The sequence below is a fragment of the Oreochromis aureus genome, linkage group 11 (genome assembly GCF_013358895.1).
Source record: "Oreochromis aureus strain Israel breed Guangdong linkage group 11, ZZ_aureus, whole genome shotgun sequence".
Classification (NCBI taxonomy): domain Eukaryota; kingdom Metazoa; phylum Chordata; class Actinopteri; order Cichliformes; family Cichlidae; genus Oreochromis; species Oreochromis aureus.
In genome coordinates, this window is record NC_052952.1 from 15925607 (window position 1) to 15952925 (window position 27319).

Sequence of the window (27319 nt, forward strand, 5' to 3'; positions counted from 1 at the left end):
TTTGGACCTTTCCAAAAGTTAAATCAGCGACTTTGCATTTATTAAAACTTAGTCTAATAAATACCACTGTGGGTTGCTGTAATGTCTTGCAGTGCTTTAACTTCTTTTGACATTGCAATGAAATTTGTCAGCAGGTCTTGTAAAATCTAGACCGAGGAGAGGTAAAGAGCTGCTCATATTGGGGAACACATAAGCAGCCTGATGTGTTTTTGACTTTGGTAAGTCCAGTAAGTGTACCAGCAGAACCAAGCAGCTGTTTCCAGTCAGAGAAGGAAGAACAGAAGATACAGGTTGGAGGAGGAGTGAAGCAGACTATGTGAGTGTCTCATAGCAATAACAGGGTGAAGAACTTGCCTGTGCTGGATGGGAATGCGTTATATTTTAACCTTAAGTGTATAATCACAGGGTTTGGGTAAATGGGCCCTAACATTTCAGTGTTTTCTTGTCTAGTGCTGATAAACACCTACGCTCACACATGAGTAACAGAGGTTTGTGTTTTTCAGTATATCTCTATTGTGAAATTATGACTCAGCAATAATTTAGCAGTGTTGGCTTGATATTTTTCTTTAATATTTTAAACCGGACAGATTAAAATGATTCACTGATTTCCCAAGGTACCAGACAGACTGTGTATCAAGGGCTTAATACTCCAGCAGCACTTGTAGTTGTGTCTCTTGATGGAAGTAGGTGAAGTTGTGCCAGAAAATTCTACTCTGTACAATATCAAGACAGGATTACTTTACAGGTCATTTTCTGGATTTATTTCTTTAATTTTCGGCGTGTTAGTAGATATTACTAAAAAGAACCAATGCAAGAAATACTTTCGAGGTCAAAAGGCGACATTTCAGTCCTTCTTCTTCTTTTTCTTCTTCCTTTTTCTGCTCCCTTTAGGGGCCATCCGCCCACATTACACCCGATCCCTAGAATCTTTCTCTGTCCACCAACCTTCTGCATGTCCTCCTTCACTACCAACATTGGGGTCATTATTCAATAAAAGTTGTGCATTACACATTCCTTATACTTTTCTTAAAAGTAATGGAAATTGTTGCTTAATTACTCCCCAGAGAAAGTTACTTGGTAAACTACCTATTAGATTACTTTTACCTTCTGTATTCTGTAACATGACCTGAAATGCATTGTCACATAATAACCAGTCGCACAAGCCAAACACAAATCTGTTTTCTAATGAGGACACACCTTTGATCTTTATTGGGGGTCTATGTGTGACCACAAAACTGCCAAAAAAAAAAAAAGTTGAAAAGCAGCTCAAAGAGACTTCAAAGCGGTTGTCACCGTGGAAACATCTGCATACACTCAGTTTTAACTTCACCATGGGTTCTTTGCTAGCTTTGTGTTAGCGTGCTGTCTGTCCAGATGTTTGCAAAGAGCTGAAACTCTGTTAGCAGTATAATGCAGTTCTTTCTGTCCTGAATGCAGCTATTATCCTTAGATGCAATACCACTACTAATATCACTACCATCTTGTAAACCTTCCCTTTCTCTCTTGCTGCTGTCATTCAGTCACAAATCACGCCTGAGACTCATCTCCAGGCAGCAATTTTCTGAAGCTGAAATTCTACCTTAAATGAAAAAGGATAACATTTATAGGTTAAATATTGCCACCTTAGTTCTCTTTAAATGCATTTTTTGCTGTCTTTGTGCTGAAAAATGGTACGAGAGCATCTGTAACCATATGAGTTTCACCCACATGCACAGTCATAACTTCCATTGACGTCACTCTGTGGGTCACTTGAAGGCAGTGCATGTCATGTAAAGTAATGAATTTTATGATAAACTTGCAATAAAAAGTATAATGTCACATGACTGTTCTGTGAAGAAAATGTATTGAGGCAAAAGTGAGCTTGAAACAAGAATATGCAGACTGTAAAGCATGGCACTCAAATTGTTTCCTAATCCAAGTTATGTAGTAACTTGTTATTGAACTGCTGTTTTTTCCTCCTATATAGTTTACATCAAGCACAGCATCACTGGGGAAATGTAACACATGTTTAGTGTCTGAGGCGTGCCTCCGGTGGCCTTGAAAAAAAAGACAGATAAGAGGGACTGAAATACCTGAAACCAGGAGAATTAGGGTACATTGATCTGCCAGCGAGAAAAACAGAAGGCATGCAGCTTTTCCTTCTCCTGATTCTCTCTGGAGGGGCAGGTATAAAATCTAATTTATAGATTCAGATGATGGGCACTAAAGTGCCACCAGTGATTAAGGATAGGACGCCAATCCACTGATAAAATAATTAATTTTATTTTGCGACTTATTTACTTTGTTTTTTACTCTTCAGGTGCGCTGAAAGGAGATAACAAGATTGTTGGAGGATATGAGTGCCCCAAGAACTCTGTGCCCTACCAAGTGTCACTCTTCACTGGGTACAACTTCTGTGGGGGGGTTCTTATCTCTGATGAGTGGGTGCTCTCTGCTGCACACTGCAAACCAAAGTAAGGCACACAATCACCATCAAGCCTGAATGCAAGCAGCTTTAAACTTTAAAATGTCTTTTTTTAGTGTAGAAACAAACTCTCAAAGTGGGCTTGGTTCTTTCAGCTCAAATCTAGAAATTCGTCTGGGGGAACACGACATCTGGGAACCTGACGGGACTGACCAGCACATCATGTCTGCTGAGTTTATTCGCCACCCTGACTACGATTCCCGCACACAGGACAGCGACATCATGCTGATCAAACTGAGTCGACCTGCCACTCTGAACAGCTATGTGCGTCCTGCTGTGCTTCCTTCAAGGTGTGCCAGGTCTCAGGATGGGGGAATCTTCGTCCCAGCGATGAGGGCTGTAAGTTAAACTGTGCTATACGGCCTGTCTGTGTTAGATTGCTTGAACAGGCAGTCAACTCAGGTATTTTTAAAGATATTGATCTGTTTGTGTCTTTGCAGCAAGATACCCAGATACCCTGCAGTGCCTGGAGGTCCCTCTCCTGAGTGATGACACCTGCTTTAATGCATATCCTTTCCAAATTACTGGAAACATGATCTGTGCTGGATATCTGGAGGGAGGGAAGGACTCCTGCCAGGTAACATCAAAACAGGAAATGTTTATGCACCATGATAAAAAAGATGAACCACTGAAAAATCATTTATTTTAATTCCAGGGTGACTCTGGGGGCCCATTGATGTGTGACGGAGAGCTCCAGGGAGTTGTGTCGTGGGGGCACGGCTGTGCACAGAGGAACAAGCCCGGGGTGCACACAAAAGTTTGCAATTATGTTTCCTGGATTAAGAACACAATGGCATCTGGATGAACAGAAAAGATTCATGCCAGCTGGTTAACTTTAGTAAAGTCATCTACATGATGTGTGGTGTGTACATACATGTCTGTTTGTGCGTCATTTGAAGTTTCTAAAAAGAGAACACGTGTCTGCCTTGTGCTTAATATTTTCCCACACACGCGAGTTCTCTTTTAGACCTTACCTTGCAGTAAAGTGACAGGCAATGTGCTAAAACAAGTGTGTACAAAGTATTTGGCTTTGAAAAGCCCACTTGTGTGTAATTCAAACTTTAGTATGTAAGACTGTAAATCAAGATGTCACACAGGAATTTTATACAGTGTGTGACACATGTAGCAGCCTCCCATGCCATCACAGCATTTGCAGTTACAAGCCCTGACTCAAAATGGCTTTACAATGAATCGGCACACAAGTTTCATGCTCAGGGATGTCTTAGTAGTTAAGGAGCAAACCGAGCACTTAAAGTCAGGCAACAATAAATCACAAAGAGCAAAATATGCTGCCACACTCCTCTCTGTGGGTTGAAACTGTGAAGTATGTTGCACATAGGGCGACTCTCCATAATCACTGATTATAGTAGAGTGCTGCTGCAAATGTGGTACAGTCAGTTTCATGATGTATCGGTTTAGCGTTAATGTTAACCAATCAACTAAAGAAGTAAGCATCTGTCACAGCAGCACAGCACCAGGTGCACACATGGGAATGCTCGATTAGAAAATCCTGAAATGATTTAAGTGGATTTCGGTTTCCTGGGTGTGGCGCAGAGCAGCTGAGTGAGTCACCAGGCACTTGCTTGACCACCACATAAAGACCGGGACCTAACAAAGTTTCTGAGGACTTTTATCCTCCTCATAGCCTCCCTACTAAAAAACAAAAAAACACAAAAAAAACCAAATGCTGTACAGCATGTGGAGGCTGACATGTTTTTTAGAAAACATGATCCTGGCCAAGATGTTTATTCTGGCAACACAGCTGTCTGTGTTTTGAATCCATCTGGAATTCCACAAACCATGTTTATGAGCTACTTAGAGGTTATGGCAGGTTGGTAAAGGCATCTTCATCCATCTGCAGTGCGCTTTAGAGGACACTTTCTTGATGTGGCCACAAACTAATGCAGTTTAACCATCAGTAACTGTAAGGATTAGTCAGGCATATGATAGAAGAAACCAGTTTAGCCATGATCTTTTCATATAAACTCAGTTATGAAAAGGGATGGGAAGCAAAGGAAAAAACTGAGGAGCTGAGTGGAATAAAAGTAACATGTGAAAAGCTTTCATGAACACTAAATGTGTGCATCTTAATATATAATAACAAAAACATTTAATAGAGACGATAAATTGAACTGATAAAACCATAAAAACACAGCTTAATGTATACACTGATATCAGAAATCAGTATCATATGAGACATTGGCACACAGCTGGACTTTAGGAGAAGTTTAAATCAGGAGCATTGTTTGAAGAAGTTTCTGTTTGAACAAATAAATCTGCAGCACATTGTTGGAAAGATTCAAAAACATAACCACTAAGTCAAGCCTGTTCACCACCCCATAGCACGCATGGGCTCCCTGCGTGACATCAACTTCCCCGTGGCTGCTATTTGAGCATATTGATGGCTATGGCCAGCTCAGAGGGTGTGGACCATCATCAGTGGTCAACAAAGTTCCCTTAAAGAAACTCTCCAGGGATGTGATCATGTTTAAATCAAGAGTTGTAGGCAGCTGTGGAGTAAATCATCTGGGAGAGTTTTCTTCTTCAGAGAGAGCAGACAAGCTTTGTTTTCAGTTGTGACACCAGCACCGAACACACACACACACACACACACACACACACACACACACACACACAGTCTGCCCACCCCTTCAAACGCTATCCTTGACCCCTGTCATCACATTTTTAGCCCTCCTGTCAGAGATGTGCGGAGGAGTTGAGGCAGCAGAATTTACAAAAATTAGACATCCTCACCTTGGAGTCTTAAAGGAAGGTCAATATGCCATGTTGCAAATCTTCATCATTTGTAGTCTTGTTAAAGCCCAACAGCAGCTGTATTTTATGATCCAATATGCTGTTTTCTTTCCTTAGTTTGTTTAGTTTTTTTTTGTTTTTGTTTTTCAGCATTTTGGGGTACTTTAATCTGAAAACAGCGCAACGTAACTGGTATCATGGTATTCTTCAGAAAAGAACCACAAGAGGGCAACATTAACTGTGAACAAACCCTAAAGTGAGCGAAAATAGGGAAAAACACGGCCACTGCATCTTTTGTGAATCATAAAAACATAAAAAGGATTTTCAGCTTTAATACTCACTGCTTCGAACAGCCCGATTTGGTTTTTATACTGTTATTTGATGGAAAGCTTACATCTGCAAGCTACATGTCATTGAAAGATTAATTGTCATTTCCAGTGAAGGGATTGGTCTCATGATGGACTTTGACTGATTATGTTTATCAGTTGACTGTCACCAGCAATAAAACGGCTAGAGATAGTTTATGGCATGACATTTTGGATTACACTTATAACATATAAACAATAAAAAAATATCTATAATAAAAAAACAACAACAAGTAAACAGATAAATAATAATCGGGACTCCGCGACCAGCCTTTAACCACGTCGGTTGTTTGCTCCTCACAGCATCTATGAGGAGCTTTGGAACTCCCTTCTTTACAGCAAACGGCAGACTGGTCGGACATCACACTCTACACATCTCCATGGTAAAGAAAGAAAACAAAACAGCTTTTTTGTCTGTTTTTTAGCATTTTGGGGTCTTTTAATCTGAAAACAGCGCAATGTAACTGGTATCATAATTTGTTTTTTATCACAGCCTCTTCTCTACTTTTTTTTTCTTGACTTGTGCAGTTTCAGAAAAGAATCACAAGAGAGAACATTAACTGTGAATTAGAGATGTGCAAAGCAGCCGGTATTTGTATCTGTATTTGTATTTGTTGAGGGGGAAATGTATTTGTATTTGTATTTGACTAAAATTCAAAATAGGCGTATAAATCCATTTTTTTGCCATCCATTACACTTCTAATTAATGTTATATTGTAAGTATTCTTTACTTATATCCATTTTAATAATTATGGATTAGCAATATTAGTTGATGGTTTTTCCATAAATCCAGCAATGAACATGTAACAAGGAACGTCATTGAAAAGAAAATAACATAACAGCCATTGCTTCATCCATGGTTAAAACCAACAACTACCACATGTACACAAATACCATTGTGAACCTTATGAACCCCACCGCCACCCGTCCTTGTTAGAGGACGCTGAACAGTGAAACTGACTTGCAGGGGCAGAACATGGCTGTGATGATGAATTGGTGCTGGTGGGGGGGTGCTTGTAAGGGGGGGTTGGCAGACATTACCCGGAATAAGATGCTTATGCATAACAGATGTTGACAGATGTTTGATATCTCTGCCTCTGCTGATTTGACCTTTTGCACACATTACATATCAGTTTGGTTTCATCTGCTGCACTGAATGTAAAATGCTTCCACACAGAACTTGATCAAGTTTTTTGGGCTGGTGGAGGACCAAGAGATGGCTCAGCACCAGCAACACTCTATTCTATTTGGTTGCCCAAATCCATGTGGGGAGTTTCAGCTAAGTTAATGAGTGACTGGACAACGGGCTATAGCCTATAGCCTATAGTCGTGTCCAAATTCATGGGCTGCATCCCCCTGAGGACCCGGCCTTCGCGGTCTACGTGGGCCGGGTCCTCAGAAGGTCGGGTAGGCCAGAAGTAAACGGCTGTGAAATTGGACGGTCTAGCCTTCAGATTTGCGTCACCGCTGTCTCAGTGGAGTTTAATAAACTCAGCTGTCTGCTCCTTGCTATCTAAAATATAACAGGACACTGGTGTAAATTCTCACACTTCTGTTTAATCAGTTTTCTGTTTGACGTTTATTCAGCTGTGTGAAAACCACCCGGGGGATTAATAAAGTTTTATTTTATCTAATAACTTTAATCTCAGCCAAACCGATTTACTCACGAACTAATAAAATACTGAAAAAAGCCAAACAATAACATTTTTAGGTTATCTAAGTGACTTATATATTACGTTTAACCTGAGTAGCGAAAGACTGCGGTGATCTGAAAATGATGTGCCGGGAGTTTGCCGTTCTCGGCGGCTCTAGTGACCCTCGAGCTCCCAGCTAGCTATCGAGCTGGTGGATAACAGACGTCTCCGAAAACGTCGGAGCACTTATGCAAATATGTGATATCTTGATAAAGCAAGCAGATATTTGAAGTTTACACAGCTACATTCTCGCCTGAAAATATGTTAAAAGTTTATTTTGTGACCCAGAAAGAGTAATAACACTAATATTAAAAACTTACTAGTGGCCGCCATTGTTGAAAACTGGAATTGGCTGGGTCGCGCTATGAATTCTGGGATATGGTGGGCCATGCAGGACACACCCGACCCATCCTTCAAATTCGGGGAAAAGGAGGACGCATTTGTCGGCTGCATTCAGAGGAGTCGACGAATTTGGACAGCCTTCGTCACGTCGCTGTGACGTAATCGGCCTACAAATGCGTCCTCAGGAGGATGCAGCCCAAGAATTTGGACACCCCCTATATCTTGCTGTCTGTAAAAGACAGAACAGGGCCGTGCAGAGACGTTTAAAGGGGCGGGTGCTCAAAGTTAAAAAGGGGCACATTGAACCAGGCTGAATAACAACAACACACATTCATCAAGAATCTAATATGGGATCGCATCATACTACATCACTGTTGTGAGGTGGCCTTGTCGTCTTCCTCCTTCATCTCCTCATCTCATCTATCACTCTCCACTTGCTGTCCATCTGAGAACAAGGCACAATTTGCTATTGCAATAAACTATTATTTAATTGTCCACACTTAACAACTCATGCACTTAATCTATAATAAGAGGATGACAGAAAAATGTTATAGAAGCAAAATATTTCAGTTGTGCTTATTATTATTTTTATACTGGAATACCTCTCCAACAACTGGTACATGTGTTAATGTTACCTGTGCTGTTTGTAATCCAGCTGGTGAGGGTTCCACTGCCTTTAGTAGCCTCACACAGCTCCTCCTGTTTCCTCCTCATGTCCTTACCAGCCATGTCTGGACAATTTTATATCATGAGTGATAAGTTAAAAAAATCTATACACATAAAACACACACATGCACACACAGTGACATTTTAGACCTTCTTCAGAATACTGTATATACTGTGGGCACAAGTTTCCATCATGGTGCTGATCCAGAATCCTTCCCTTATTATTTATTACTAGAGCTACAATAATAAAGCAATGAGAAAAAAAGTAATAAATATGAAATAATGTATTTATGATGATTCCATTTGTTTCACTATCCACTCTGTGCAGGCAGAAAGCTTATAAAATTTTTAAACTGTAGAGATACAATAATTTTACTGCTGTAATGTTTGTCGCGCTGTTACACACACAGCACGCTCATTTGTTTCGTCAGTTGCCACAAGACAACTTACCAACGTGTACATAATAAGCTAATACTCCTGTGTGCTATAGACTACAGTGTACGCTGTACACCTACTTACTGGTTTTGTCACATCAGTCTGTGTCTCTGAGTTAATTTGTGTTTCTCCTACAGCTCCAGACCACAAAAAATGCACGTGCTCTTTGTGAGCTCGTTCCTGGCTCATAACCAGCGCGCTCTGCCGTCAAGGGCGATCATTGGTTAATGCTCATCATGTGACTGATGCAAGCCAGATCCTTTTATTTAGCAAAACTGTGATTAATAGTTAAATATTATTGTTGAGGGGCACAGACAGGACTCGCACGCACACACACATTAAAAAAAAAAAAAAAAATTGCCTCAACAAAAGGGCACTTTGGGCACCCATCAGGAAAGGGGCGGGTGCTGAAGCCCCTCCCGGCCACCCCTGTGCACGTGCCTGAGACAGAGTAACTTAAATGTACCATATATAAGTGCATACAATTCGACACAACTACACAAGCATTGTTTTAACCTTTTAAACCCAACGTTAACGTTACTCTGTCAACAGCCTATTGTCTGTTACTTACCAGCTAACAGAGCTACGTAAACAGAGCGAACATGAGAGCACCCGACTGCAGGCGTCAATAGTGCAGCGTAATTGATCAATCTCCCGATCTTCGTGAAAGTTATAAACTGCCTCCGGAACCCAGTTAAGGTTAAAAAAAAATCTATTGATCAAAAATAGTGATGCAGTTCAGTCTTTCAAGGCTTAGCCGAGGCTTCTCTGTTGCTGTGTGGAGCAGCCGGTGTCAGTCACCTTTTACACGTCACTCACTCATCCGGGCATGCAGTGCGGTCTCATAAGGAAGCTTTTTGATATAAAGTTTTTCTTGTTCCCGTATACAAATATTTTTTAAAGTATTCGTGAAAAACACGTTATTTGTGTCTTTCCGAATACCGTATTCGAGTTGGCTCCACCCCTACTGTGAACAAACCCTAAAGTGAGCGAAAATAGGGAAAAACATGGCCACTGCATCTTTTGTGAATCATAAAAACATAAAAAGGATTTTCAGCTTTAATACTCACTGCTTCGAACAGCCCGATATGGTTGTTATACTGTTAGTGGATGGAAAGCTTACAACTGCAAGCTGCAGGTCATTGAAAGATTAATTGCCATTTCCAGTGAAGGGATTGGTCTCATGATAGACTTTGACTGATTATGTTTTTTAGTTGATTGTCACCAGCAATAAAACGGCTAGAGATAGTTTATGGCATGACATTTTGGATTACACTTATAACATATAAACAATAAAAAATATCTATAATAAAAAAACAACAACAAGTAAACAGATACATGTTCGGGACTCCGCGACCAGCCTTTAACCACGTCGGTTGTTTGCTCCTCACAGCATCTATGAGAAGCTTTGGAACTGCCTTCTTTACAGCAAACGGCAGACTGGTCGGAGGTCAAACTCTACACATCTCCCTGGTAAAGAAAGAAAACAAAACAGCTTTTTTGTTTGGGTTTTTTTTTTTTTTTTTTTTTTTTTTTAGCATTTTGGAGTCTTTTAATCTGAAAACAGCGCAACGTATTTTTTTTTTTTTTTTATCACAGCCTCTTCTTTACTTTTTTTTCTTGACTTTTGCAGTTTCAAAAAAGAACCACAAGAGGGCAACATTAACTGTGAACAAACACTAAAGTGAGCGAAAATGTGGAAAAACACGGCCACTGCATCTTTTGTGAATCATAAAAACATGAAAAGGATTTTCAGCTTTAATACTCACTGCTTCGAACAGCTCGATATGGTTTTTATACTGTTAGTGGATGGAAAGCTTACAACTGCAAGCTGCAGGTCATTGAAAGATTAATTGTCATTTCCAGTGAAGGGATTGGTCTCATGATAGACTTTGATTACGTTTATTAGTTGATTGTCATCAACAATAAAACGGCTAGAGATCATTTATGGCATGACATTTTGGATTACACTTATAACATATAAACAATAAAAAAAATATCTATAATAAAAAAACAACAATAAGTAAACAGATACATAATGTTCGGGACTCCGCGACCAGCCTTCAACCACGTCGGTTGTTTGCTCCTCACAGCAACTATGAGAAGCTTTGGAACTGCCTTCTTTACAGCAAACGGCAGACTGGTCGGAGGTCAAACTCTACACATCTCCCTGGTAAAGAAAGAAAACAAAACAGCTTTTTGTTTGGGTTTTTTTTTTTTTTTTTTAGCATTTTGGAGTCTTTTAATCTGAAAACAGCGCAACGTATTTTTTTTTTTTTTTATCACAGCCTCTTCTCTACTTTTTTTTCTTGACTTTTGCAGTTTCAAAAAAGAACCACAAGAGGGCAACATTAACTGTGAACAAACACTAAAGTGAGCGAAAATGTGGAAAAACACGGCCACTGCATCTTTTGTGAATCATAAAAACATGAAAAGGATTTTCAGCTTTAATACTCACTGCTTCGAACAGCTCGATATGGTTTTTATACTGTTAGTGGATGGAAAGCTTACAACTGCAAGCTGCAGGTCATTGAAAGATTAATTGTCATTTCCAGTGAAGGGATTGGTCTCATGATAGACTTTGATTACGTTTATTAGTTGATTGTCATCAACAATAAAACGGCTAGAGATCATTTATGGCATGACATTTTGGATTACACTTATAACATATAAACAATAAAAAAAATATCTATAATAAAAAAACAACAATAAGTAAACAGATACATAATGTTCGGGACTCCGCGACCAGCCTTCAACCACGTCGGTTGTTTGCTCCTCACAGCAACTATGAGAAGCTTTGGAACTCCATTCTTTACAGCAAACGGCAGACTGGTCGGAGGTCAAACTCTACACATCTCCGTGATAAAGAAAGAAAACAAAACAGCTGTATGAACTCCGTACAGTGATGCCCTCGTGTCAGATGGACCACCGCCTTGCTCCTGACGCACGACTGACTCAGCGAGGGCACGCGAGCGTGAAAATATAAGAGGAGGTCCCACTCTGCTCCTCAACAGAGTACACTTTAAAACCCATGCGTTTCAAACCAAGTTCTAAGACAAGAAGAAGTCCTGGTGGATATCACATAATTCTACATGCAGCCACTTTTAACATCAGGTAGGGTTAAAATGCGTGCTTTCATTATTTTATTCATGCTCTTATTATTATTATAATTTTTTTAGCCTATTCATACATGACTAAAATCACTAATTTATTCAAGAATTTTCCAGAATAAGCGTGTTAAATATTATGCCATTTAAAAAACAAGCGCATTGTTGTTGTTGTTGTTATTATTATTATTATAATTTTATTTTATTTTATTTTATTTTATTTTATTTTATTTTATTATTATTAGTTTTTGTTTGGAAAAATATGATAACATTCAACCTAAGGGGTTTAATAATAGTTTAAAATATTATCCTATATTGAAAGTTGAATGTTGCATCACTTTTTTCGTATACTTTTGCACAGTAGGGCACAGTTCTTGTGATAACGCATTCTTGGATTATCAGCCATAGCTGGACTGGCCAATGGGCATACCGGGCATTTGTCCGGTGGGCCTTCGTTTTTATGGGCCAATGTTTTTTTCTTCTTTTTTCTTTTTTCTTTTGTAATGGTATAAACAATGAAAGGTGGTGTACACTGTAAAATGTAATATTGTGTTTAATTAAAAATATTAAATAGGCTGAACTCAATTTTTATCAATTTGTTATTAGAACTCAATTTAAATAAGTTACCAGTACTTTTTATGCAAAAACGCTGATAAACTCCATTTATTTGATTTGTCTTAACTTAGAAAAACTAAGTAAGCTGGAAGTTTTGCTTCTCAGTGCGGAAGGATGAAAGATGTGTTTTGAAAATGCCACGTGACTACCGTCCTCCTCCCTCCCGGATCAGTCCGCATGTTCACGGTGCATTTTTTATGGAATATGTTGAGCAAACCTGGAGAAGCGTCAGCTCAAGATATTATTGTTGTCATTGCTGTGGATCTTTACCTGATACACTGACTTGGTGAGTAAATGTTTACTCTTATTCAAACTGATTTTGTGGCTTCTCTTAGTTTAGCACCAGGTTTAAAATCTTGCTAGCTAGTTAGTGTTAGCCTAGCGTTGCTGCTGCCGCTGGGCTCGTCTTACTTAAAAATTAACACCACAGCCTTAAAAACCTTACATAAAACTATGTGGTGAAATTTTCTGTTGATTGTTTGAAATAAATAAGTGAGATAAGAGCCCAGACAAAATTCTTCGGGAGGTGCAGCCGTTAGGGGTGGGGTAGGTAGGTGTGGGATGTGGGGGGTGGATAACAGAGCTCTCCGAAAACGTGGAAGCACTTTTGCAAATATGTGATATTTTGATAAATTAAGTAGATATTTGAGCATTACATAGCTTCATTGTCGCCTGAAAATATCTTAAAAGGTTATTTTGTGACCCAGAAAGGGTAGTCTGGGGAAAAGGAGGATCGCATCGGCCACGGTTGTCGGAGCCTGTGCGTACTTGTAAGCGCGGCAATGGCGGAGGAGCGCTGCTGAAAAACTTATTACTTTTTCTGGGTCACAAAATAAACTTTTAAGATATTTTCAGGCGACAATGTAGCTGTGTAATGCTCAAATATCTGCTCGATTTATCAAGACATCACATATTTGCAAAAAATGCTCCGACGTTTTCGGAGACTATTTTTTTTTTTCATGCTTTGTGGCAGCTTTACAACATCTGTGGCATCTATTAATGTCAAATCTAGCCTTTATTTAACAACATAAGCAAACTCTATGTTACAATGATTGCACAGCCATTAAGGATCAAATCAGTTTCTGAAAAATGTTCTGTTTTTCTCCTCTGCTTGCTTCTTACTGTCTTTGAGGCTCGGGACCAGCACTCCTGCTGTTGGACAGAAAGACATCAACTCAGTGGTAAGTATTTTGGTTTTCCAATATATTAGCAACTGTCAGTGACATTTATATTAATCAGGCTGAACTTTAATCATACTTTAGATCAGCCTGTTTTACTTGTTGTTTTATTTGTGGTTTGGTTTGGGGAAGTTGTTTCTTTACTGATCTTTTCCTGTCTTCTGTTATTAGACTTGAGATGTGACCACAGTTAATTCTACAAGACATGCTGTGTAAGTAAACAAACAACAACAGTTTGGTCTGCATTTCTTGAAAGATCACATCCCCCAAACTTAGTTTAGAGGTTCTACACTGTATATAGTGAAGTCTGCAAGTTTTCTAACAGCAAAATCTGTTTTGTGCCCAAAATCATTTTGCACATCATTAGAATGAAAGTTATTGGTAAATGGCCTGTATTTATATAGCGCTTTTCTGGTCCCTAAGGACCCCAAAGCGCTTTACATATCCAGTCATTCACCCATTCATACACACATTCACACACTGGTGATGGCAAGCTACGTTGTAGCCACAGCCACCCTGGGGCGCACTGACAGAGGGGAGGCCATGTTTGCATAGCCCTTTTTTAAAATGATGCTTTCATGACATTATTGTGTGTTGGGTGGTGGTCAGGGTTATCCAGACTGACAATTTGGGACATTGAATGTCACCTCTCCAGTGGGGAGGGAGCCTGAGATCGTCTAAATTGGAGTCTGTTTTATACCAAATGCAGAAAAAAATGTTTTAAGAAAGCAATTAAGTTCATGTTCCAAAAAATATGATTGTTTGCTTGCAGGACACCAGGAGAGATGAGTCCTCCGTCACAGATGGTGTGGTCAGTGAAGATGGTCGCCTGCAGGTTCAAGCTCATTGCATCTCCAACCCACATCCACTGCCACTGTACTTAAGGGAAGTTAAAGACTTTCTTCTGCACCTACATTTGGATCACCTCGATCCATGACACTCATTCAGGCAGTAATGCCTGGACTGGAAACAAGCATCCTTAAAATAATACAACATTCCAGCTCATGTGTTGGAATGGAAAACAAATGTGTTGTTTAAATTAGAGACTGCAGTTGTGACAGAACAACAAATATTTTATTTTGATTATATAAGTAATGTAAGTACAAAACAAACTTGTGGCAGGCCTAAACTTATTTTCAGAATAATTAAATCTGAGACTTTGTTTCATTGTAAGATTATAACAGTGATGGCAATATAATTGTTTGTTGTTCAGCAGAACAGTGTCCAGTATGTTGGCTGTTATACTTTGTTGTGTTTGAAAATAAAAGTTGGGCTGATTTTAACATCATTACAAAAATTGTTGTTAATTATTTTTAAAAATATTCATGGTACCACAAATTGTTTTTTCATTTAGTTGAACTTAACATGTTTGTCAGTAGGTAAACAATTAGTATTGTACAGTCAGAAATATCAAGTTATTGTTAATACTGCAGACTTGCAGTATTAGTAGTAAAATTATGGAAACTCGTTGCCTCAAAAAAACTAAGTAAAAGCTTACTTAAGATGACTGTTAGGACAACTTATACATTAGTTGTCCTAACAGTCATCTTAAGTAACTTTACTTATTTTTTTGAGGCAACGAGTTTCCATAATTTTTTGAGTTCTGGGAGCTAACAAAGCTGTACAGTGTACTCAAAATGAGTAAGTTCCCCTAACTTGGTCATCTTACGTAAACTTGATCCAATTTTTTTGAGTTCTGGGAACAAATGAGCTTGTACAGAGTACTCAAAGTAAATAAGTTGTCCTAACTTAGTCATTTTTAGCTAAGCTTTACTCAATTTTTTTGAGGCAACGAGTTTCCATAATTTTTTTGAGTTCTGGGAACTAATTAGATTTTACAGTGTATTGGCCAGATGCTGGCCGATGTGTAAAAATAACTAAGTTGTTTGATGGTGACTATGGTGGAGCTTCCACAGAGGCCAGCAGGTGGATGAGGGAAAGGGGAGGCAGGAGGAGGAGAGGCCCGACGCAGCCGCCGATGCGACTGTCAGGTGAACTGAACTTCAGGTGAGAAGTTATGACCTGCAGTCTATCTGGGTCAGATATAAAACAAGTTTAGGTGGAGTTTATTTTCGCTGTGCTAACTTTTTACAGTCAGTTACAATAACTCCTACAGCGTACTAGCTAACATGACGGAGTTTCTATACAGCTGTGTGGGTGCTATGATGTTACTGATAGTGAACTTTATTTTATTCTTAAGGTTAGTTAGTAGAGTTGCCAACCCTCCCGTAAAAAACGGAATTGTCCTGTATTCAGAGAAAATATTACACGTTTGGTATTGAGCTGAAAAGGGTTGGAAAAGGAACACAGTTTGTCCCGTACTTCAGCTAGGATGAAAAAAAAGACACACAGCTGGAATAATTCTGCGTCTTTACGCTGTCAGCTGCCTCTTCCTCTTTCATTCTCTCCCCCTCCCTCTCCTGTTGCTACTTCAATCATGAAACTGATCAATGATCAGCTGATCGGTATTTCTGTCGCAAGTCCCGTCTCTCTTGTTTATCGCTCACTTTGCACAGAAAGAGGAAACCAGTGGATGTCGCATTAAACAACAGCAGCATGTTTAAGCTTGATAAGCTGTTGTTAGAATTTATTTAATATTAATTTCTAGTATCAGCTGATGTTTGTAGGAGCAGCAGCCTTACCATGATGTCGGTTTGGATATCTGGTGAGAGGGAAACATGAAGATGAAACTAGAGATGTCCTTACTGAATCATCAGAGCTGAACAGCTGATGGAGAAACAGGTTTACCTTTTAGGTGACATGAATGAGTTGAAGGGAAGTTATGAACTGTTTCTGAGAGACAAATCACACCAGGATCCTTTTCTAGCTGGTAACTATGCAGGGGCGGGTCTAGTAAAGTTTTGCCAGGGGGCCCGGTAGCGCATTAACAGGGAAAGGGGGGCACAAATAAATACTTTTCTTTCTTATTCTAATTTAAAATGTCTCGCTTTTAATAAATAATTATCTGAATCTTACAAACAAAGTTTTTATCTGATGTAAAATGTATAGAAATCATACATATACCAACAAGACAGTGCACATCACTGTCACAACAGCATTTGTTTTCATTCAATGGCATTATAGCTTTTCCTATAATACCTGGTGGGCCGGTCTCTAGTCAAAATGCCCAGGCTGATTTTTTGTCCCAGTCAAGCCCCGTTATCAGCCATGATAGCTTGATCGCTGATTACTACAGTGCAATTATAGATAAATTCTAAGCTGTATTTCTTCCCCTAGCTTGGTAATGAGTCCCATAAATGTTTTGCATAAAACAGTTGTTTTCACTTAATTCCTTTTCTCCCAGTCTGATTGTCTGTGTATATTCTAATGGCTAAATATATTAGCTATGACAAAGAGATATACCCAGAAAAGTTTCAGTCTTTAACAGATTTTTGTCATGTTCTGCTAAACAGGAAACATCTTTTACTCCAATGTGTAGACATTTTGATTAACAAGCTTTCTTGACTCTATTTAAAGTTTTACTGATATGTGTTGTCTGTATCTCCTTAGGTGAAATAAATGGAGCTAAAACCTTTATTGAAGAAGCTGGGTTCAATAATCCGCACCATCCTCACTTTCCTCTTTGCTTTGGCCGTCCTGGGTGTGATGGTGTGGGCCTACATTCAGGGCCATCAGCTGCTGTCGTCCATGTTTGGAATCATCTCCTTTGGCATTTATGGACTCCTACTCTCACTCCATGTGTTGGTCCAGGGCTTGTTTGCCTTTGTTGAGCACCAGCGAATGAAATCTCGAACAAAACCATGCTCCTATACCAAAACAATCGGTTTCACTATATCGGCTTACCAGGAGGACCCTGTTTATCTCTTGAAGTGCTTGAAGTCAGTCAAGGCCCTTGAGTATCCCCCTGAGCTGCTGCGCATCATCATGGTGATAGATGGGAATTCAGATGATGACCAGTATATGATGGATATGTTCAAAGAGGTGTTTGCAGACCAGGATCCAGGCTACTATGTATGGAATAACAACTATCATACCTGGGATCCCACCCAGGTCCAACATGATGAAGAAATTGGCTCAGCAATGGAAGGGGATGCTGATTATGTGGTAGGAGAGGATCCACAGAGAAAAGAAGTAGAGCGCCTGATCCAGACCAAGAGATGTGTGTGCATCATGCAGAAGTGGGGAGGCAAGCGGGAGGTGATGTACACAGCATTTAAAGCCCTGGGATCATCGGTTGATTACATACAGGTATCTACTTTTACTTAAGTGTTTCCTTTCTTATTCTTTTAAAAAAAATGAAGTGTTTCCTATTGTCAATGATGTTATTGCTCCTTTCTCAGGTGTGTGATTCAGATACTATGTTGGACCCTTTGGCCACGGTGGAACTGTGCAAGGTATTGGAGAGTAATCCCAAGTATGGGGCTGTAGGAGGGGATGTGAGGATCCTCAACCTTGAAGAATCCTACATCAGCTTCATGAGCAGTCTCAGGTACTGGATGGCTTTCAACATCGAAAGGGGCTGCCAGTCCTTCTTCAACTGTGTGTCCTGCATTAGTGGCCCTTTAGGTAAGGGAACTCTTTTCTGGCAAAATATTATTATATTAAAGGCTTAAAAGCGTTGATGTAACTCATTGTAACCAACATCTTTTGAATTTGTCATTTCTTGTACTTGTTCATGCAGGTCTGTATAGAAATGATATCCTTCAGCAGTTTCTGGAGAAGTGGTACATTCAGAAGTTTCTGGGAACTCATTGTACATTTGGTGACGACAGACATCTCACCAACCGTATGCTGAGCATGGGATATGCCACTAAGTATGTATTTTCTAGATATTATTAGGCACAAAAATTACATAATAGGGCTCAACAAAGCTCAGTAGCTACAATAATGATTCTACAACATCAAACAAGCAGGTTCTAAAGGTCTGTTTTTTACCCTTTTCCTTCAGATACACTGCTCGCTCAAAATGCTACACAGAAACACCCGCTCAGTTCCTTCGCTGGCTCAACCAACAGACTCGCTGGACAAAATCTTACTTCCGGGAGTGGCTCTACAATGCAATGTGGTGGCACAAGCACTATCTCTGGATGACCTATGAGTCCGTCGTGTCAGGTATTTTCCCCTTCTTTGTCACAGCCACCATAATCCGGTTGTTTTGGACAGGCACTCTGTGGGACATCCTCTGGGTTCTGTGCTGCATCCAGCTTATCGGGCTGGTGAAAGCAGTCTATGCCTGCATCCTGCGGAGAAACATGGTGATGGTGTTTATGTCACTTTACTCAGCTCTCTACATCACCAGTTTGCTGCCTGCTAAGTACTTTGCCATTCTCACAATGAACAAATGCAGCTGGGGAACATCAGGCAGGCGTAAGATTGTTGGTAACTATATTCCACTCCTTCCCCTGTCGGTGTGGGCTGCAATTTTATTAAGTGGACTCTGTTACACCATCTACGAAGAGAGCAAAAAGGACTGGTCAACTGAGGCTAAAAAAATGGAAACTAGATTTCTTATTTATGGCTGTGTAGCCTATGTATGCTACTGGGTTCTTATGATGTTCCTCTATTTTGTGTGGTTCCACAGAGTATGTAGAAAGCGTTGTAAAGCTTACAAAGTGAACGTATAGGTCTGAAGAGCAAAGGTAACTTATTCAAATTCAAACCTTACTATGTGTGTACTTATTTTGTGTCACATTACTGAAGGACAGGGATGTTCGACAATTCTGCCAAAGAAATAAACTGGAAACTGAAAAAAAGAATAGACATTGTCGATAATGTACCAGTGAAAAACATGCAAATTATGGTAATAATAATAAAATATGAAACATTTGCATATAAAGACAAACAATTTTTTTATATGGAGATGGTGTTACGTATTCTTTTTTAAATTACACTGATGTGTTTTGTTGTGTAGATGCTTCTCAGGTTACTCTTTGTGAGACATTAAAGGAGGAGATGGGTTTGCATAATATTTATATCTGATATCTGTATATATATATATATATATAGATATAGATATATATAGATATATAGCTATATAAACAGAATGGCATATTTTTTAAATGTTTGTGTATGTCTATGCTGATAATTTAATTTAATTTTAATTTGACCAACACAAGTCCAGAGGTGTGTAAGGTTTCTACAGCATTGTTGGTTTCATTGTACTGGATCCTGGATGCCACTTTCTGCAGCACTGCAAGCTTACTTGAAAATAAATATAATAATAAACAAGCAGAAAAATGTTAAATTACTGCGACATGAATCAAGAAGCACGTCATAAAATAATGTATCACATTGTTTGCTGTATCAAGAAAAGTGAAGTAGGGATGTACTTTGTACAGTGCACTTTATTCAATGCTTTATTGGAGAGAAAATGTAAGAAAACATATATTTTTTATGAATCATCTTAGCAATTGCTTGTAATGGCTGGAATTTTTTAGGAAAATGTGAAAAAGAAATGATGATTTGAGGAACTGCTCAAGAAATAAATTTGTTTTAACATGGACTCTTTTGTCTCGGGTCAAATCATGTTACTAATGGAAAACTATAGAAATGCTGACTTGGTAAATCAAAGAAAAGTGAACACAGTTACATAACACAAGAACATTTCTAGCATTCCCACATAGCTACCATAATTCACAAAGCACCAAACTAAAGTCTTCAAACATCTGTACTGGAAATGCATGAATAGACTTGACTGTGACAGTCCTGGGTCAGTTTACCCAGTCTATATATTTTGGGTAGAAGTTTTATTTACTTAATTATTTATTCTTTTGATATATATATTTTAAATTGATTTTTTGGTTTATTAATTATTTATTTATTTATTTAGGTTATTTATCCTTTTTAATCCCTGGTTCGTTTAAACCATCATTTCTTTGAAAACTCACTCAGCTCTGCCTTCATGCAGTTTCCACTTAAACACTGTTTCTGTTCGTTGTATTTTGATGAGTTCCAGCTGTTGTTCCACGTGGTGTTCACAGCTTTGAATTTACTTGATCATCTGTTTACAGACGGACATCCTGCTGCTGATCAGGTCAAATGTGTTTCTCAGTCCTGCATATTTCATATGAGGATCTCATGTACCTGTGGAGTTATTCAGGATCACACATGTTCACACTCACCTGCATCTTCTTTACGTCGCTGTAGCTTCATTAAATACACTAAAGTTATTGTAATAAAACAGTTCAGTGTGATTTTTTTATTTAAACAGGTTTTGCAGCATTTGAGTGCAACACATGTGATGGTTAGCTAACAGCCTGACAGTGAAGTGTCTCTAGATGTACATGGATGTGGTGTTGTCTCAAACATAAAGCAGTATTTATTTAAATGCTAAATAAATGTGCTGCTCAGATGAAACTTAACTGAAAAATATTTAAAATAAATAAGAGCAGTTAGTTGACTGGACTTCAGGATATGAGCACAGACTGTCTTCCTTTTCCAGCTTTGCACTACTTAAAGTATCCCATCCTTCCCAGTGTTCAGTCTCCCAGTATCAGTCAACATTTTCTACATTTCTGCATGAAGATAAGTATAACATCAAATCTGTCTTCTACATGTAGATTTAAGTTATGCAGCGATCTGCTGTCAGTGATGACTTCTTCTATGTTCCTCTTCAGGTCGTCTCCGTGGGTGAATGGGACCATTTAGACCTGAGTGATTTCCCTCCTCACATCAGGTTCACTCTTGCTGGTGTTAAACAGACTTGGAGGAACCACAACAGCCAGAGTTTGATCCCCACTCTCCTGTTTGTGTCTGACACCCGGACATTAGTGAGGAGGAGGATTTACTAGGGCTGTGCGATATGACCAAAATCTCATTTATAGATAGATAGATATTAAGACATCTATCGTCCGATAACGATATAAATCACAAAAATGCAACATTTTCTGTAAATTCTGTGAATCTCGGGCAGCTCGACTTGCATGAAGTGTTTCCAGCTGGGCGTCATGTACCTGGAGTCGAGTGTTTTAACTGATGCATGAAACGATACATTTTTAGACATAAGTTTTAATGGCCGCCGTTTTCTTTGTGAGTATTTATTACACGGCGTGCTGCGGGGAAAAGCCTGTTCTAACGTTTGAGTCTAAGGTTTGTTTTTTTAGCACCTGACGGCTCTTTTTTGTTTCTCATCCGTAAATACTCTGCGTCTTTCACGTGATTCAGTTTATTTTGAAAAGTCTCAACAGGATCTTGAGCTTTATTGTGAAAGGTTTATGTGGAAAAATAAACAAGTGGACACGCCGTGGTTTTACCGTCATTGTTGCCAACGACAACGCATAAAAACAAGTGCTTGTCTGTCTGTAGTGTTGTTATATTAAATATAAGAGAAAGAGAGAACTTTAAGAAATTAATATAGCCACTACAGTGACCATCAAAATGATGAAAAAATATTGCCATAAACAGTTTATTTTGTGACACCACGAAACAAACGACAGCGTAAAATGAAATGATAGACGTTTTTATATCGTCATCCGATATATATCGTTATATCGAACAGCCCTGGGATTTACAATTAAAAACTTCTTTTCAAAGATGCTGTTTCCTGCTGAAACAAAACATTACACCACTGAAGGTAATGAGAATCCTAATGAGTATCCAGAGGTAGAAGGAAAGTTCAGGCTTTCTGTCCAGTTTTCAGTTGGTGGAAAATTTGACACAGACATGTGAGACTACCAAAAGTACTAAGTACAAATACTTTGTTACTGTACTTAAGTACAATTTACAGGTATCAGTAGTTTTTTTCTGACTACTCTTTACTTTCATGCTCTACATTTTAAACAAATATCTGTATCTCAAATGTAGTCGAGTTTCTTTTTCAGAAAACAAGAAAATGTAATGAAGTGATTTTAAAGTTTAAATTGTGTTTTAAATCATGTCTGTGGAGAAAGTCAGACAGATGGAGACAGATAAGGTGAGGGTGGACATCACATGATTTGATATCAACAACTTGATTGGATGTTTAAAGTGTGAAGCTGTGACGTCCAGTAGGAGAGAAAGGGTGAGCAGGTGTAAAAGTGAGGTGAAGAAGAGATTTGGGCTTCTTCCCTTTTGTCATCTGTGAGATGAGCAGGTCAGAAGTTTGGATTGAATTTTTGGCTTTTCACCTGCTCATTGTTGCCATGTCAGATGGTTCTTTCAGAAGGATTTTGACTGACATCATACGTCCACTGGATGCTGCTGTACTGTTGGGTGATGATCATCAACACGGGACTCGGGGATAAGAGCATCTTTAGACCTGGCTGCGCTCATCCTTCCTCCAACCTCTCCTCACCAAAGATAAGAACAAACTCAGCTCACAGTAGGTTAGTTAGAAAGTAGACTTCAGGTGATTTGGATATTATTTTTTTAATTAGTTACAATTTAAAAAAATATATAATTAGTTTTGGTGGAAACATCTCAGGTTCCTCCAGCCTTTTAAAGTAACAGTTATATCATATTTGATTCGATTTCAGACAGAGTGAGTCATTATATCATTAAAAATAAACAACAAAGACAAAACTCACAGAATATACGGACACTTATTCCAAAGTTTATAAAAACTTGACACATACTTTGTGCCACCTTGTGTTAGAAGTGGCAAAACTTATACTGTTGAACGTCTTGACTTATTCAAACAGCACATAAATTTGTACTCAGTTCTTCAGTAAGGCACGAAAAGTTGGGACGTTACTCCTGAAAAAACATTTGACTTGCAGATGTCCGTCTTGGAAGTTTAAGGAAAATTCCTCCTCAGTTGTAGCGATCACAATAAAACTCTTTTTAGGGTTAAAAGCAAAATCATACTGGGCACCATAACTAGCACAAACACTAACCAGCACTGTAAGGAGACAAAATGACCAAATCCTCAGTGTACATTAAATGATAAACAAGATTACCCAGCATACACCCAGTTTTACATTCATTTAACTTGACAGCTGCTGATAATGGGTCTAAACCACCAGCTTTATTTGGAGGCATCTTCTTAATGGCAAGTTGTACTTTTTCAGCTTGAATAGTCACGCCATTATTGAAACCAATATCAGACAAATTAAATCTTTCGCTCTTTAAACAGTTAAGAATTTTGCTGTAATATTTTCTCCATATTTCAGCAACATTCTTATTGCCAATAACACCATCAATAGTTGATGGCAATAACACCTTACTAGTGTTAGTAAACTTTAACATTTAAAAGATGGAGTTTATGTTAACTCTAACATACACTCCATTAGAGCTGGGCGATATAAGATTTTTTCATATCACGATATGTTTTTTTCATTTCAGGCGATAACGATATATATCACGATATAAGCCAAATAAGTATATTTGTAAGATTTAAATGTGCCGTTGCTCACAAGTAAAATGTGAAATAATCAGCAGCTTGTTTTGATTTAAATATTTATTTCCCATAATAAGTTCAACAGGGTAGATGTACTTAAGGAACATGAGACTTTTTCAGATAAATAAAGGCAAATATTGCAAACTACACAAAAGGCAGCCGCTAAAGCGCTGAAGTTTCAAAATAGAACAAACAAAACAGACTACTAAATTGTCAATTCCACTTAGAAACAAAATATTAATTCTAAAAATAAATCTTAGTTTGTTTTACAGAAGAACAGACAAAATTGACTAACTTTTGTCAATATCAAATAAACTGAGAACTCAAAGGAAATTCTCAATCTCTCCTTGTTGTACAGCTTAGCTTTTCAAACAGTTACTTTGGTCTGACAAAAGCCGAATAACGAATTAGCGCTTTTAGTCAGAGATTGAGCATGCACCGGTTTATTGTATTTCCAGACTTGCTTTCGGCACAATTTACAGTGCGCGCTACTCTGTTTTTTGTCAGACTTGAAATAGCCAAAATACCTTCACACTACGGAACTTCTATTCAATTCAATTCAATTTTATCTATATATCGCCAAATCACAACAGAAGTCGCCTCAAGGCGCTTTATGTTTTACAGTAGATCGCACAATAATACATACAGAGAAAAACCCAACAATCATATGACCCCCTATGAGCAAGCACTTTGGCAACAGTGGGAAGGAAAAACTCCCTTTTAACAGGAAGAAACCTCCGACAGAACCAGGGTCAGGGAGGGGCGGCCATCTGCTGCGACCGGTTGGGGTGAGAGAAGGAAAACAGGATAAAGACATGCTGTGGAAGAGAGACAGAGATTAATAACAGGTATGATTTGATGCAGAGAGGTCTATTAACACATAGTAAGTGAGAAAGGTGACTGGAAAGGAAAAACTCAGTGCATCATGGGAATCCTACGTCTATTGCAGCATAACTAAGGGAGGATTCAGGGTCACCTGGTCCAGCCCTAACTATATGCTTTAGCAAAAAAGGAAAGTTTGAAGCCTAATCTTGAAAGTAGAGATAGTGTCTGTCTCCCGAATCCAAACTGGAAGCTGGTTCCACAGAAGAGGGGCCTGAAAACTGAAGGCTCTCCCTCCCATTCTACTTTTAAATACTCTAGGAACAGCAAGTAGGCCTCCACAGCGAGAGCAAAGTGCTCTAATAGGGTGATATGGTACTACAAGGTCATTAAGATAAGATGGGGCCTGATTATTTAAGACCTTGTATGTGAGGAGCAGGATTTTGAATTCAATTCTGGATTTAACAGGAAGCCAATGAAGGGAAGCCAAAACAGGAGAAATATGCTCTCTCTTTCTAGTCCCTGTCAGTACTCTTGCTGCAGCATTTTGGATTAGCTGAAGACTTTTCAGCGAGTTTTTAGGACATCCTAATAATAAAGAATTAGAGTAGTTCAGCCTGGAAGTAATAAATGCATGAACTAGTTTTTCAGCATCACTCTGAGACAGGATATTTCTAATTTTAGAGATGTTGCGCAAATGGAAGAAAGCAGTCTTACATATTTGTTTAATATGTGCGTTGAAGGATATATCCTGGTCAAAAATGACTCCAAGGTTCCTCACAGCATTACTGGAGGCCAAGGTAATGCCATCCATAGTAAGAATCTGGTTAGATACCATATTTTTAAGATTTTCAGGGCCGAGTACAATAACCTCAGTTTTATCTGAATTAAGAAGCAGAAAGTTAGCGGCCATCCAGGTCTTTATGTCTTTAAGGCATTCCTGCAGTTTAACTAATTGGTGTGTGTTACCTGGCTTCATGGATAGATAGAGCTGCGTGTCATCTGCATAGCAGTGAAAATTTATGCTATGTCTTCTAATGATGCTGCCTAAGGGAAGCATGTATAATGTAAACAGAAATGGTCCTAGCACTGAACCCTGTGGAACTCCATAATTGACCTTAGTGGGTGAAGAGGACTCTCCATTTACATATACAAATTGGAGTCTATTAGATAGATATGATACAAACCACTGCAGTGCAGTACCTTTAATACCTACAGCATGTTCTAATCGCTCTAATAGGATATTATGGTCAACAGTATCGAACGCTGCACTAAGGTCTAGCAGGACAAGCACAGAGATGAGTCCACTGTCAGAGGCCATAAGAAGATCATTTGTAACCTTCACTAAAGCTGTTTCTGTGCTGTGATGAGCTCTGAAACCTGACTGAAACTCTTCAAATAAGCCATTCCTCTGCAGATGATCTGTTAGCTGTTTGACAACTACTCTTTCAAGGATTTTTGATATGAAAGGAAGGTTGGAGATTGGCCTATAATTAGCTAAGCTGGGTCTAGAGATGGCTTTTTAAGTAAAGGTTTAACTACAGCCACCTTGAAGGCCTGTGGTACATAGCCGATTATTAGAGATAGGTTGATCATATTTAAGGTTGAAGCATTAATTAATGGCAGGACTTCTTTGAGCAGTTTTGTAGGAATGGGGTCTAAAAGACACGTTGATGGTTTGGAGGAAGTAATTATTGAAGTTAACTCAGAAAGATCAATTGGAGAAAAGAGTCTAACTTAACATCGATGGTACTAAGAGTAGCTGTAGATAATATTACATCTGTGGGATGATTATTGGTAATTTTTTCTCTAATGATAAAAATTTTATTTGTGAAGAAGTTCATGAAGTCATTACTAGTTAACGTTAAAGGGATTGTTGGCTCAGTAGAGCTCTGACTTTTGTCAGCCTGGCTACAGTGCTGAAGAGAAACCTGGGGTTGTTCTTATTTTCTTCAATCAGTGACGAATAGTAAGATGTTCTGGCTTTATGGAGGGCTTTCTTATAAAGCAGCAAACTATTTCTCCAGGCTAAATGATGATCCTCTAAATTTGTGACACGCCATTTCCTCTCCAGCTTACGAGTCATCTGCTTTAGGCTACGTGTTTGAGAATTATACCACGGAGTCAGGTACTTCGGATTTGAGGCTTTAGTTTTCACAGGAGCTACAGTATCCAGAGTCGTGCGTAGTGAGGAGGTAAAATTATTAACAAGATAATCAACCTCTGTTGGAGTAGCGTTCAGATAGCTTCTCTGCTCTATGTTGGTACAGGGCATTGAAGATGATAACAGTGGGTGGATTATATTCTTAAACTTAGTTACAGCACTTTCAGAAAGACATCTACTGTGATAAAGTCTACTCTCCACTGCTGTGTAATCAATTATTGTAAATGTAAATGTTATCAGGAAATGATCAGACAGCAGAGGGTTTTCAGGAAACAGTTAAATGTTCAATTTCTATGCCATATGTTAAAATGAGATCTAGAGTGTGATTAAAGTGGTGGGTGGGTTCTTTTACATTTTGAGAGAATCCAATTGAGTCTAATAACAGATTAAATGCAATGTTGAGGCTGTCATTTTTAGCATCTACATGGATGTTAAAA

The 27319-nt window shown here is 38.8% G+C and overlaps 1 protein-coding gene, 1 long non-coding RNA gene and 2 pseudogenes across 2 annotated transcripts in view; 3 read left to right on the plus strand and 1 right to left on the minus strand.

Annotated features, from left to right (window-relative positions):
• The first annotated feature begins 2126 nt into the window (after window positions 1-2126).
• LOC116318736 lies at window positions 2127-3269 on the plus strand (annotated as a pseudogene).
• A 4458-nt stretch (window positions 3270-7727) lies between these two features.
• LOC120442683 lies at window positions 7728-9717 on the minus strand. The gene is made up of 3 exons (XR_005614859.1): window positions 9292-9717; window positions 8255-8350; window positions 7728-8064 (listed from the first exon to the last, which is right to left on the minus strand). It is a non-coding gene; the product is annotated as an uncharacterized LOC120442683 (long non-coding RNA).
• Window positions 9718-11729: 2012 nt separating this feature from the next.
• Window positions 11730-19084, plus strand: LOC116318732 (annotated as a pseudogene).
• LOC116318737 (hyaluronan synthase 1-like) overlaps window positions 15390-27319 on the plus strand; it is a 53523-nt gene continuing 41593 nt past the window's right edge. Inside the window, 1 exon segment of the mRNA XM_039619690.1 lies at window positions 15390-15627. The gene's annotated coding sequence lies outside the window, so the exon portion shown is untranslated.